Below are 15,281 nucleotides of genomic sequence, written 5' to 3'. Positions count from 1 at the left end.
ATTCTAATAGATTTGGGATGGAAAATGCCACCCACATCCAGAGAGTGAACTATGAAGATTGAATGGATCAAAACACAGTATTTTCATTTTTTTGTTTGTTAGCTTTTTTTCTTGTGTTTTTTTTTCCTTTTGATTTGATTTTTCTTGTACAACATGACAAATATGGAAATATGTTTCAAAGAATTGCACACGTTTAAACTATATCAAATTGCTTGCTGTCTTGGGGAAAAGATAAGAGAGAGAAGAAAAATTTGGAACACAAACAAAAAATGAACATTGAAAACTACCTTTGTTTTTGTATTTGAAAAAAATAAAATCCTATTGAGAGAAAAAAAAGAAAATTTAACAGTTCCAACAGAGTTCTGGAATATCTGGTGTCATAAGCAGTGAGGCAGAAAATGGACCCTTGGACCATTCTAGAAGCATGAATCACAGATGCTTCTAACAGTACAGATTATAGCAAAGGTCAGGCAAAAGTGCTATGGGAAGGAGGGATTAGGACTTAAAGAAGTAATCTGTTACAAGAAAGTCTAGTTTCCCCAGACCCCCAAAACAGACAGGTTTTGGAGTTATTTTTATACCATTACTATAGTACTAATAACTTCCAATGAGTTAATATAGAGAAAGGACTTTGTAACTATTAAATTTACACAAATATCAGCTACTATTAAGAAAATGAAATAGAAAAATTTATAGATGTGCCTATAAACACACAGGAATTGGTTCATCAATCTAAGATTTGTGATTTGACCCATCACTCTTTATGCTAAATAAATTTACCTTTTTGAATGAAAGAGGTCATTGTTAGCTTACAATTATTGTGCATCCAAGGAACTGATAGTATTATCATGGGTGCTAATGATACGTCATTTTGGTATTTGTAGGCTGATCTCCAATCTAGTACTACATCCACTGATTCTTCTTCTTCAGAAGACATATTCATTAAAGTATGTCTTCAAATGTTTGAAGGATTCTTATGAAGAAGACAGATTTAATTTTTTTTCTACTTGGACCCCACAGGGCAGAACCAAAAGGAGTGGGTAAAGTTGCAGAAAAGGAAATTTTGATTTTATTTAAAAAGAAAAACTTCATAAAAATTAGTCACCCAAAAGTTAAATAGGAAGCTTCTGGAGATGGTGAGTTTCTCTTCACTGGATGTGTGTGACTAGATTAATCTTTGGTTAGCTACAGGTTGGGTTGAATGGTTTATAAGTAGATAAATATTTAATAACAAACACACTGGGGCAGGGATTGAAGAGGAGAGGAATGTACTATGAAACACTTTTAATCTTCATTCTTCATATTTTTCTCCATCACTTTCTTAAGTCCAGACAGTCAACAAAGCAATAAATCAAGTGCTGATTTGTAGTGTTTGCCAACTTCTAAGGTAAAAATGTTCACACTGAAAATTTCACAATTATGAGTCAGTTGGCTGTAGCACACCCCATCAGTGAGATTCTTCTTAGATTGTGTGATTCTATTTCAGAAAACAACAAATGAAAGGCATATCACAAAATTCCAAATCCATTTTTCTGATTCTTGGAAGCTCTAAGAGGAAAAAAAAGACCTCCTTTCTCCCTGTTCCCTCTCCCCTTGCTCCACCTTTTCCTAGTGATGTGACTTACTACTTTGTTCTATTGTGCAGGGTACATGAATTTCATAACCTATATTTATAATATTCCCACTCCCCATTCTACTTGAGGTAAACAGAATAGTCAGGACTGCCCTGAAATCTTATTTCTACTTTTACTTATCATCTTGGACTGGCTAAGGAGAAAATAGTTCAGGCACTTTTGTCAGGTGTCTGATATTCATGATAAGACACACATTTTCAGAGGGTGACAAAGCCTGAAAGCCCCAAGTGACAACAATAGTATCTTAGCTAAGCCCTTGTGTGCCAATATAAATGCAAACCTTTGAGACTGGAACCAAGTCTCAGAAAGCAAGTCTGAACAAAAGACCTATACGGATAAGCACACCTGCTTACTGCCCAGGCAGGTCTGAAGGCAGATGAGATAATGACTTCAAAGGACATCGAACTCATTAAAAATTGTTTGTCCTTTCTCCTTGAAGAGATCGTGACATCTGGAAGGGGATGCCCTGACTTGCAAGTGGATTGGATTAAAGTGAGGGTGGACTGTACAAAATCACCCTCACTTTCTCCTCTGGAGCCTTCTGGGTCCAGTGGCAAAATATAGATCAGGATGACTGGGATGGTGCTAGATACCTGAGCTCCTAGAGGACAGCAATACAAGAATATTTGTTTATGCAACTCCCGAAGATTTGTCATAAGTGTCTGCCTGCATTTCTTGACCTCACACCTTTGCTCTTTGCCTCTAGTCAAGGTATTCATGGACCCTACCTGGTGAATGGCTGGTAAGACATCAGAAAATCTAAGCCTAGAGGGCTTAACAACAGCCATCCTGTCTGGCCCTCTCCTGATCTGGTTGCTCTGATTCAGTTCCTGGTATTTAGTTTCCCAGTCTTGTTCTCATGATTCAGGTGTGATTAATTCCTTAGATAATGAGTTACTTGGCCACTTTCTGATCCTCAGCTGATCCTTGTATCTGAAAGAGGGTGGGTACATATACACTTGGTCTTTCAACAGTCTGAAATTGACTGTTGACGATGGCAATAGATGTTGTCAAAGTTTTTCCCACTTCCTCTTCCTTCCATCTCCTGTGAAATTGCTTTGATCATCAACATGCAAAACTGCATATGGTCATATAAATACTTCTAAAAACTGAAGCTCTAGAAACTGAGTTCCTCCATTAACTAGAAAATGGTTGAAAAAATTATATATAAGTGTAATTGAATATTATAGTGTCTTTTAAAATGATGAAAAGGAGTACTTCATAGAAGCCTGGAAAGATTTGAATGAACTGATGCAGAATGAAGTGAATAGAATCAGGAAAACAATTTATAGAATGATAACATTGGAAGAAGAAGAGGAGGAGGAGGAGGAGGAAGAAGATGAAGGAGAAGAAGAGGAAGAGGAAGAAGAGAAAGAGAAAGAAGAAGAAGAGGAAGAAGAGAAAGAGGAATAAGAGGAAGAAGAAGAAAAAGAAGAAGAGGAGGAAGAAGAGAAAGAGGAAGAAGAAGAGGAGGAAGAGAAAGAAGAAGAGGAAGAGAGGAGGAAGCAGAAAAAGAAGAAGAAAATGAAGAAGAGGAAGAAGACAAAGAAGAGGAATAAGAGAAAGGAATATTAAGAAGAGGAGGAGGAGGAAGAGGAAGAAGAAGAAGAAGAGGAGGAGTAGAAAGAAGAGGAAGAAGGAGGAGAAAGAGAAGGAGGAACAGAAAGAGGAAGAGAAAGAAAAAGAAGAAGAGGAAGAGAAACTTTAAAAGATTGAGAACTGACCAAAACAATGACCACTGTGTATTCAGACAACTGATGGTGAAGCGTCTTTCCCATCTCCTGATAGAGAAGTGAGAGACTAGAGGCACAAGATAAGACAAACATGTTATAGCATGGCCAATCTTTGAATTTGTCTTGTTTGATTAAGTTTATTTGTTAGAACGGAGGGCTTTCTTTCTTTTTTTGTGAATGGTGAATTCGGTAGGAGAGGGGAACTCGTGATAGTGATGGCAAAAAAGAGGGAAAGAAAAAAAGAATGTCAGTGAAATATTTAAGATCCACAGAAAAGAATAAAATGGAATTCAGAGGGAGACAGACTAAGAACAGCTTTGAAGCTAGTATGTTGAATTTGTTATTTATTGAGCTATTAAATGTTTTTTCATATTTGGTTATTTAATAAACATTTAATTGTATTTTTAGTGAAAACAAGTTAGATATAATGGTGATTTATGGTTCACTATTCATTTTTTCTGTTCTTTTTATATGGAAATGCTCATGTTTGTTGGTTTTTGTCAAATTAACATTAAGAAAAAAAATGGAGTTATCTCCAAAATGTATTTCTTTTGTATGTCAAGTTCAGTTCTCTTTATCAGTTCAGCAAACATTTATCAAGTATTTACTGTGTACAAGGGACATTATCTTTCTGCTTTCATATTTATAAGTTCTATGCCACTCTCATTCACAAAACATTAAATAGTAAGGTGGTAAAATTCAAATGAAGTGATTCTGCTACCATCACCAATGAGAAAAACCTAGAAATCCATTCTCTTTTATGTTAATTATGCTTTTTCTAGTTTCATCTACAAATGTTCTTCAGTGATCTGACCTTCATGAATCCCATGCCAAGATCCACAGGTTCATTCCTACTCAACTATTTTTGAGTAGTTTTATGAGGAGGTATTTTTCATAATCTGTCATTTCGCTTTGTAATATTTTACGAATGAACTTTTACTCTGAACTGGCATTTTCCTTAGCTGCCATATCTCTGCTTGACAAAGAGATAAAAAGTTTGTTCACTGAAATAGTTTCTAGACATTTTGTCTTCCCACTGGATCATGTTTTGCATCAGTTAAATTTCCCTTAGAAATAATGATCAGAGTCAATGTCTTTACTTTTGTCCATTTCCAATTCTTTGAGGCCATTTAACAAAATATATGGAAGTTGCTATAACCATGAACAGTGTATTCTTATATATAGCATGACGCTTTATTTTTCTCATTTGTAAATTATTTCCTATAAGTGGGCAAACTCCAAATTCTCCTCCAATTCCAAAATTATATATTTCTATGATTCAATTCAGGAGAGACAGCATGACATAGATGTGTTTGAGTCCTAACTCAGACACATACTAGTTCTGTGATCGTAGGCAAGTCATTTAATCTCACTAAGCCTAAAAATCTCCATCTGAAAAAGGAAGATAATACTATAACCCCTTTTTCAGAATTGCTGTAAAAAGTAATAATAATAATTGATAAAAATAATACCTATCATTTATATAGCACTTTAAAATTTGCAAGGTCTTTCAATATGTTAACTCATTTGATTCTTACCAATAACACTGTGAGATGGATACTATTCTTATGCCTATTTTACAGATGAGGAAACTGAAGCACAGAGAAATTATCTGATTTGTTTAGACTCACAGAGCTAGTACTTAGTAGGGGTGGGATTTTAATTTAAAGCTTCCCAAATTTGATGCTTTGCCCACTATGCCACATACTTACTTTAATGAAACAGAGTAAGAAAAACAGTTCAAGGAACAAAGTACACATATTATTATTATTGTTTTAATTTTCTGCTTATTGCATTATCTAAAACTTATTGATAAAAGGGAATCTAGTCAAAAAAAGTAATGGTTATGGTGGGAGTCTGCAAATTGAGACTGGATGAGGCATTTGCCATTGATGATATGAAGAGAATATTTTCCCAGATGACAGTTTGTATTACATGATTTCTAAGGTCCCTTCTTCTAAGTCTGAGATTCTTAGGATTCCCAAATGCTGATTTGCTCTATGCCCTTCTTACACCCTATGGGGTGTATATGGAATATGGACAACTCCCACCGGCAATAAGAGAAGAGTTCTCACTCATCATGTTCTAAGTGATGAAAATAATCTTTGTGGAGAAGGGTGATAGATATTCTGTGATCTTTTTTTTTTAAATAACTACTGAAAAAGAAGGACTTTCATCAATCCCTTATTTTCACATTCCCCGGGAATGTATTACATTTATTTCCTATAAGTGTTTATAAGCTTTTCCAAGACCTTCTCCCTGCCAAGTGAGTTGGGATCACGGCCACAAAAAAGCCTGACAACTTGATATGCAAACTTCTGATCAATTAGCCTGCAGCTGTCCTTGGAGCTATTCTTAGAGCTTCCCAGGGCGCTGGCTGCCCTCTGCATCTGACTCTTCTTGTCCAAATACCATAGAGACCATTGCATCCCTGGAATGGAAGCTCTTCTCATCCATATTCGTGCCTCATCATTTTTATTGCCCTGACCAGTATTTCTGTTCCACTCTTGCTGCAATTCTCTGTTCTCTCCTGCCATTGCTAGTCATCTGGTGGTTTAGAATTTTAAATTTGGTTTTTGGAATGACTATTATGTAACCACTCTGAGCACAGCTTCAAAAATCAATGTTTCCTTCTCCACCTCTCTGAGTTTCACATTCCTCATCTCTCAAATGAGAGATTTAGATTAACTGATACCTAAAAACCTTTTCTGCTCTAAGAGTTTATGATTGTGTGGTTACCTCTAAGTCATAATCTTTGCTAATACAACTAAGATTTAAGCTTAAATACAAATTTTCCTTGAATAAATTACTTAATTTCTCTCTGGGCCTCAGTTTCTGAATCTGTAAAATAAGTCAGTTAAACTAGATGAAAAGATTTCAACTCTTAACTTCCACAATTTCACAGTGCTTCTACTTTTGTCTTTCCTAAATCAGAATATATCTGCAGTTCTGTGTTTTCCAGGAGATTCAATACTTCTAAAATATTATAGGATCCCCTCAGTGAAAGTTATTCCATTTACTCTTCCAAGTTCATTCCCATTTCATGCAAATGAACCAAAAATATTAGAATATTAATAAATTCTCCACTAAAATAAATATTAGAAGAAAAAAGATTAGCTCTTTATGTGATGATCATTTATAGACACCTTAGAAAGGCCTGCAGTATTGGGGTGTCCTAATAGGAATTTGAAGGAGCCACTGACCAAGCAAGAAGAGTTTGAAAGTTGAATCAAAGTAATGACACATCATTTATGCTCTTTCTGTGATGATCATTTATAGATACCTTAGAAAGCCCTGCAGTATTGGGGTGTCCTAATAGGAGTTTGAAGGAGGCACTGACCAAGCAAGAAAAGTTTGAAAGTTGAAAGTAATGACACATCATTTATCAGATTAAAAAAGATATTGTGTTATTTAGTACCTCCTTGGTTAATTGATTAATGTAGGATATCTTACTGGTATAATTTCAAGGGCACAGCAAAGTTACCCGAATGACTCTCCCAAACACTTTCATCATCTCCCTGATATCTAAAATTCTTTGACTAAGGGAATAAATCTCTCATTCTACAAATTAAAGAAAAAAAAAAGGTTTTAAAATGTGCATATTTCTGGGAGAAGTGAATCTCTATAAGATTGGATTACATTGAGTATTTATGAAAGATAAAAATAAAAAAGAAGACAGATGTGGACACTAATATTAGTTTTTATTAAAAAGTTCTTCTCTCTTTCTTTCCTTTCCCTTCATTTATTCTTTCTCATTTCCTATTATCTTCCTTCAAATGAGAGACAATCCCCTCTCAGTTCTTTTCATTTAAGTCATTTTTCTGACAAGAACAAATTATATTTCACATAGATAAGTCTCTATTGGCCACAGCAGTTGCTGTTTCAAAGTATGGAAATACCCAAAGGATTTCATCAGCTGGGAAATTCCCTGAGTGGAAACTCTCTCCACCAACGCAGTGGCAACTGGACTATGGCACAGTAGATAAATACTAGGGATTTTCCTGATGTATATAAAGGTTAAGCAACTTGCTCAGGGTCACATGTATTTTAAGTATCAGAAATGAGATTTGAACATGTTTCCATGACTTAAGCCTGGCACTCTAGGCACTATGCCATGTGATGATGATGATGATGATGATGATGGTAATGATGATGATAATGATGGTAATGATGATGATACAGGAACAGGAATTACATGAAAAATGTTTTTAAACTATGAGAAAATAAACCACATAAAAAGGAAAACACTACTAAATATGACATTGCTACCAGCTGGGATTTTGGATAGCGGCTATGTACTGGATAGGTAATTTCCTGAAAAACACTAGCTTTCATTTCATTCTGATACTGAATCTTTTCCTTGTTAAGTTTCTCTACAGATTCAACAGATTCAAAAGTAGTCTAAGGTATGGCTATCTCAGAGAATGCTAAAACTGTAGAAATTCTCTCTCTCTCTGATATACCTCAGTTTTGATTGAATTATCACTCTCCCTTTTGTATTAGTTTCCTCTCTTGAAGCCTGAACTTGTGAGTGGCTTGGACTTTGTTTGCTTCCTTATATCCCTAACATTTAGCATAATGACTGAAACATAATGACTTAACAAAAGCTTATTAATGATTGATTGATTGACTTCTCTCTTGTCTCATTATATAACAACTTTCTCAGAAAAAAATTTAATCTCAAATTAAAAATCCCCATAAACTTGAAGAACTTAGGATAAAATGTGTATGTACTTGTGACAAAACATCTTCCAGTTCCACCAATGTTCCATGGCACTGCCTCTGAGGAGAGGGATTACAGTAATTTAATTCTGCCTTTTTTCTTTACATTCATTAATTCAATCAATCAATAAGCATTTTTAAAAGCAACTACTTTGTGTCAGTCACAGTAGAAAGCTCTGAAATACAAAGACAAAAGCAATATAATCCCTTCTCTGAAGGAACTTTTGTTCTAACAAGGAAGACAACTTACACACATATAGGTATATGCACAACACATGCAGAGCAAATACAAAATCATCTTGGATAGGAAGGCACTAGGAAGGGGGATGAGAAAAGACCACATTTAGTTCTCTTCTACTCTTCCCTAAGGCATTTCTCCAGCACAAATGAGGCACCTTTATCTCCTGAGCAGATTCCTATCCCTCTGTCTTCTCCTGCTTGCTATCAAATCATGTTTCTAAGGTTTCATAGGACACAACAATACCATCTGCCAGTAGGGTTAGGAATTTCAGAGACTCTCCAGGATTCATTGCACCACACTTTGAGAACCACTGATTTAGATGATTAGAACACTTTCTCCTTTTACTTAGATACTTTAAATATTCATCTCCTTTTACTAACCCAATTTCAATGGTTCTGAATCCTCTGCTACCTCTATATAAACACCAGTCTCCATCCTCAAAAAACCATATCCTCATACCCATCCTATTCAGCATTATCTATAGCCACATGCCCCACTCCATTCTGCCTAAATCTCTCATTTTCTTCTGTGGAATATGTTTTCCATAATTAACAAGCTTCTTTTCATCTTAAAGCTCTTACTTTCTCAGTCCTTCCATTTTCTGGCCTTCCTCTTGATTTTAGTGCTTCCCTCTGTGGTCTTGTCAGTACTAGCTATATCCAAGTTGGAGATCCAGAATATTCCTTGATTCCCACTGCCATTTCTAGACTCTCTCTCTCTCTCTCTCTCTCTCTCTCTCTCTCTCTCTCTCTCTCTCTCTCCTCTTTCTCTCCCTGTCTCTTTCTATCTCTGTCTGCCTCTTTCTGTCTCTCTTTCATCTTCACCAAAGCAACCCTTTCATCATTAAGATTCATGCTATCCAAAGTTATCATCCAATCTAGGTCCTAGTAGCTGTTATCTTTAGACTTGTAAGACATTCCCCTTTCTTCCTCATGTTCATTACAGTATTTCTCCTCTCCATGTCCTTCCCTTATCTACTCACTTCCCATGACCTACTCCTCCACTCTGTCTTAGCTACACAGAGAGACTTATCCCTTATCTTACCCTCACCCACGAAGATTCTACTTCCCTGTTTATGAATTCTGAAGTTGCTCATCTGATCAGAACCATGTAACAGAGGTTGCTCAAGCCCAACTCTCTTAAGACCAGACCTGCTACATTTTATTCCCCCCATAAGGTTCTCTGGTATCCTGAGGAATTTGGAAAATCTCTCTTCTCTGCCATAGGCTCGAATGCCCAACAATTGTGTTCTCCTCTTAGAAGTCCAGTGACCAGCATCTCAGTTCCATGCAGCCACTTACACCAGATCAGCTTTATTTACATATATATGGGTATATATATATATATATATATATATAAAACAAGAACAAACATTCAAATATTTTTCCCAATACCTTGTAGGCACAATCCATTCTCTATACCACCTCCATTTCTGAATGGAGCTGGGGTGGGATAGGAGGGTTAAACTCATAGTTTCTACATAGACTAGTTCCACCATTTTCAAATCCAGAACTGACAGTGCTGGCTTCTGTTGTACTTGTGCTCTGGACTGGTGCTCCTTAAGGCATGAATGCCTAGCCTGGATCCCTATGACTTGAGGTCTCACATTAGAAACTCACTGCCTGAACATAGAATGGAAAAGGACAAAGTCCCAGGTCAGTTTCTCTGGACCCAAAAGGGATTTGGGAGAAAGCAGGTTTCAGACCCTCTCACTTGCTATGGGTGAAGGAATCCTTCATCCCTGGGCATGAATACAGGATAAACTCTGACTATGCTCAGTCTGACAGTTTTAAAGATGCAGCAGTTCAAGCTATGCAGCCAATGGAAAAAGAGCTGATCCTAGCCACATGATAGCCAAAATGAAATTCCATTGATTTTCTAGTACTCCATTCTCCTTGAAGCAGGATTCTCAGCATCCTTCATGTGTGTGACACCATATTAGGTAGACTAGGAATGTTCTGAATCTCACTACATTTGTTTATCATTCCGGCTTTCCCTCTATCTTATTGATTTCTGATCTGGTTCTTCATCTTTACCTTGAACCACATTTATTCCACCCCTCAGTTCTTACCAGATTATTAGACCTGCTTTAATTATACTTTCATTCATTCTCTATTTCAAAACATTAGTGAACCAGTCATTATATACAATTTAGCTAAAAAAACCCACAACAATAGTATTGAAAATAGAGGAGGAGGAAGAAGAAGAGATGGGTTACTTGGTGAAGCAGAAGAAAATCACAAAACCATGTTGACTGAATCTACCACAAATTTATGTTATCCCCACTCCCACAGCCCTATCTCCTCCTTTACTCTGGCTTCAGATGAAAAGGTAAATCAGCTTCTTGCCAGATTCAAATTTCTACAATCATCTCTGATCCCATCTCCTCTTGACTTCCTTAGCAAATTGTCCCCATTATTTTCCCCACTCTCTCATCTTCAATTTTTTCCTATCTCCTATTTTCCTATTTCTTCCAAGCATACTCGTCTCCCCCATCCTTAAAAATTCTTCACTCCACTACCATCTCTATTAACTAGAATACTTTATCTCTCCTTCCTTTCAAGGCTAAATTCCTTGAGAAAGTTGTCTATACTTAATGATGTTTCTACTTCTCTCCCTCTTGCATAAACCCTCTCTAATAGGCTTCTAAATTTATTATTCAACTGAAAATGCCCTATGTCTGTCTCTGTCTCTCTTTGTCTCTGTTTCTATTTCTGTCTGTCTTTGTTTCTGTCTCTTCTATTCCTCTCTCTCTCTCTCTTTCTCTCTCTCTCTCTTTTCTCTCTCTCTCTCTTTCTCTCTCTCTCCCTTTTTGTCTCTCTATCTCTCTGTCTGTCTGTCTCTGCCTCTCTGTCTGTCTGTTTCTTCTCTTCTCTCCCTCTCTTTCTGTCTCTGTCTCTCTCTCTTTCTCTGCTTCTGGCTCTCCTTCACTCTCTCTCCTCCCTTCACTGTCCCCATCTTCTTTATTTCTCTCCTTATCTCACAGGCTCTCTCAGCATGACTTCCTTGTACAACCTGCTTCTTCTTAAAATGGATGTCTCTTAGGCATCTCAAAATTAACAAGTGTAAAACAGAACTCATCATGTTTCCCCTAAACCTTTTTGTCTTCTGAATTTCTCTATTATTATTGAGAACACTACCACCCTCCCAGCTGTCAGGTTGATAACTTTGGTATTATTCCCCACATTATCTTCTCATTCATCTACATATCCAAATCTATTGCCATATCTTATCATTGCTACATTGATGATGTCTCATTTACATTTCCTCTCCATCATAGCTACAACCTTTATCCAGTCCCTCATTACTTCTCAATCGGACTATTGCAATGGCTTATTGCTTGGTGTCCTTGCCTCAGGTCTCTCCCTACTCCAGTCCATTCTCCATTCAAATTCCCAAATGATTTTTTTTCAAAATTTAAGCATGACCATGTTACTCCCTTGCTCATTGAGCTCCACTTTTTTCCTATTACCACCATGATCAAATACAAAAAGTTCTCTTTAGCATTTAAAGTTTTTCATGGAGATGATTCTGAGAGGATGGTGGAATAGATCAGAAAATCCCAAACTCTCCAGATTTCCCCCACAAATAAAACAAAATTGAACCTGAAAGTGAACATAGACCAGTGAAAAACAAATAAGACTCCAGGCAGAAAGGGGATTCTTCCGGGACAACCTGAAAAGACCCAAAGATAGAGAATTCTGGAGCTAACTGGGCTGGGAATTTGCCTCAGCCCCACTGGAACTTTCATCTCCTGGTCAGTGGGGAAGTTGGGGGCACTGAATCCAGGAAAAATGAAGGACCTTCGTTGATTAGGAGTGCCAGGCTTGGCTGTGCTGCTAAGATGCCATCCTGGGAGAGAAGAAAGCAGTGTATCCAGTGAGTGCAGAAGCAGCAGGGCAGGGATGCTGCTGGCTATGGGCACCTGTAGGAGGGGAGAGGTCTTGATTTGGGGTTCCAGGCCAGAGGGGAGAACAGAATGGAAGCACATCTTTGCCCCCATCCCCACCTCCATCCCAAGCCTGGAATTGTTTACACTAATAAGTTCTCCTTAAAAAAATAATGAGCAGGCAAAGGAGAAAGAATCCAACCACAGAAACTTATTGTGGGAATGTGGAAGATTGAGGTTCATCTTCAGAGGAAAAGAGCAATGTTTAAAAAAAAGTCTCTCTTACCCTAAAGAGTAATGCTGAATGGCTCCCTGTTCCAAAAAAAATTTATAGAAAAACTCAAAAAAGTTAAAAATTAAATGAGCAATGAAGGAAAAGAAAAAACAAACAAAAAAGACCCCTCCAAGAAAAATGAGGAGATTATGAAAAGAAAGTCAACCAACTAGAAAAATCTTAAAGAAGACAATGATTTTCTGAAAATTAGAATTGAGCAAAAGAAAACCTCAAACTACAAGAGATCAAGAAATAACAAAATAAAATATAAAAAAATGAAAAAATAGAAAAAATGTGAATCATTTCATAAGAAAAATAACAGGTCTTGAGAACAGATCAAGAAGAGAAAAACCTAAGAATAATTGGATTACCTAAAAGTTGTGAACAAAAAAAGAACCTTGACACAATAATACAAGAAATAATGAAAGAAATTATTCTGAAGTGATAGAACAAGAGAAGAAAATAGAAGTAAAAAAAATTCATTGATCATTTCAATAAGATCCTACAAGGAAAACATATAGAAACATTATTGCTAAATATTAAAATTCTCAAATCAAAGAGAAAATTTTACAAGAAACAAATAGCAACAACAACAACAACAACCAATTCAAATATGCTGGAGCTACAATTAGCATTATACAGTATTAATCAGCAGCCATAATAAAAGACCACAGGTCCTAGAATAGTATATATCAACAATCAAAAGAACTATGCCTGTGGCCAAAAATATTATATCCAACAAAATTAAGTACAGTATTGAACAAAAAAAAAAAATGGACACTCAATGAACTCAGATTTTCAGGATTTTGTCTCAAACAAACCTGAATTCAATAGAAAATTTAGCATATAAAAAGCAAAACATTTCAAGGGCCTCAATAAGGACAAATTATCTTTTATATGTAGAAATATAAACCATATATCTAAAATTAACATTAGTAATTGGTAATACAAAAGAAAGACTGGGACAGAGCTGAGTATGATCTGACTCTAAAAGACAAAACCAGATAGGAAAAGATAAAAATAGTAATTGTGCTATATTAATGAGGTGCAGAGGAAGAATCAACACAGAAGCATTAGATAGGGGAGCAGGAGGGAATAGGTTAAGGTGGGGTATGAGAAGGGTATGTAGGGAGTAGAAGAAAATGTATAGATAATTCGAATGGGATAAAGAAGGAGAGAAAAGGTGAGGGAAGAAGATAAGAGAGGTATCCAAGAGGAGAAGTTAAATAAAGTGAGAAAGTTAAGGGATAGATCTAAAGTAGAAGGGTTAATGGGATAGGAAATAAGAGATACAGAAACACAAATGATCAGGAGTAGAATTCACTAGGAAAAAAAGGAGGGCTAATAATCATTTATCACAGACAAAGTCAAAGATTCAATCAAGAGAGAAATTTATATTATATGTCAGCCATATTCATATTATTTTAGATGCATGCCTAGGAAAGTATATAAGACTTTATATAATAAATAAATAAATAAATGAACAACAAATAAAATAAAATAAAGTTATTCACAAACAACCTTCTTTCCAACTTATATGTATATATGTATGCATATGTGTGTAGGTAGGTATATGTGTGTGCATATAAATATATGTATGTGTATATGTGGATATATGTATATATGTATGTATACATAAATATATCTGTACTTAACAGTAGACTGCTAAGGGGAGGTGGGAGGGATGAAAGGAAAAGAAATAAACTAAAAAGTGTACAGAGAGAACAAAAGAAAACCCACAAGGAAGCAAAAATAGATAGTTATGAATATAATGTCTTCTATTATTACATATGCTTTCTTTGACATTTTTTGTTATATATTTTTAATTCTTCCTGATGTTCTACTGGGTACATGACAATGCTCCCATACCCTTTTTCTATTTTTTTCTTATTTTGTATTTGTTTTAAATAAATAAATTTTAAAAATAAAAATAAACAACAAATAAAATAAAATAAAGATATTCACAAACTATATTCTTTCCAACTTATTGTCTTTTTTTTACATTTTTCCCCCTCCATCTCCATGCACTGTGATATATCTATATTTGATCTTCTTGTAATTCTTCCCCCAAGATAGGACACTACCTTTCATCCCCCTTATGCCTGGAGAGCTCTGCCTCCTCCCCCTCACCTCTTGGTTATCCCCGACTTTTCTCATGACATATCTCAAAGTTTGCCTTCTGTAGGAGGCATTTCTCAGTTTCTTTAAGTCCCTTCCACCACCACCCTTCCTTCTGCCATCTGAGAATTTTCTCACACTACTGTTCATCTTCTCTGTATATGTTTTGTATGTACTACTTATTTACACGTTGTCTTCCCCATTGGAATGGGATGTTCTTTGAGGATAGAAGGTTTTTTTTTTTTTTACTTTTGTTGTATCTCTGGTGCTTGTACCAAGCCTGACACATTGTAAGCACTTAATAAATACTTGACTGACTGATTTTACATGATGGTGTCAGGAGCGGAGTTTTGAAGGAAAGCAAGGATCCCAAAAGGCAAAGTGAAGAAGGTAATATATTCTAAGCACAAGAGACAGCCAGTGAAAAGGCAGAGATGGGAGATGAAGGATTGAGGAAAAGCAAGAAGAGCAATTTGTCTGGACAATAGAGGGTATGGGGTATATTAATATGTAATAGGGCTCAAAATATAGGGTAGAACCCAGTAGTAAAGAGCTTTATATGCCAAACAGATTATTTCATATCAGATTCTAGAGGCACTAGGGAGCAACTGTAGTTTATTGAGTATGGAGGTAATTTGCTCAGACCTGTGCTTTAGGAAAATTATTTTGG

Source organism: Sarcophilus harrisii, chromosome 2, assembly GCF_902635505.1.
Source record: "Sarcophilus harrisii chromosome 2, mSarHar1.11, whole genome shotgun sequence".
Taxonomy (NCBI): Eukaryota; Metazoa; Chordata; class Mammalia; order Dasyuromorphia; family Dasyuridae; genus Sarcophilus; species Sarcophilus harrisii.
The sequence above is the reverse complement of the archived record's forward strand: the minus strand, read 5'-3'. Positions refer to the sequence as shown.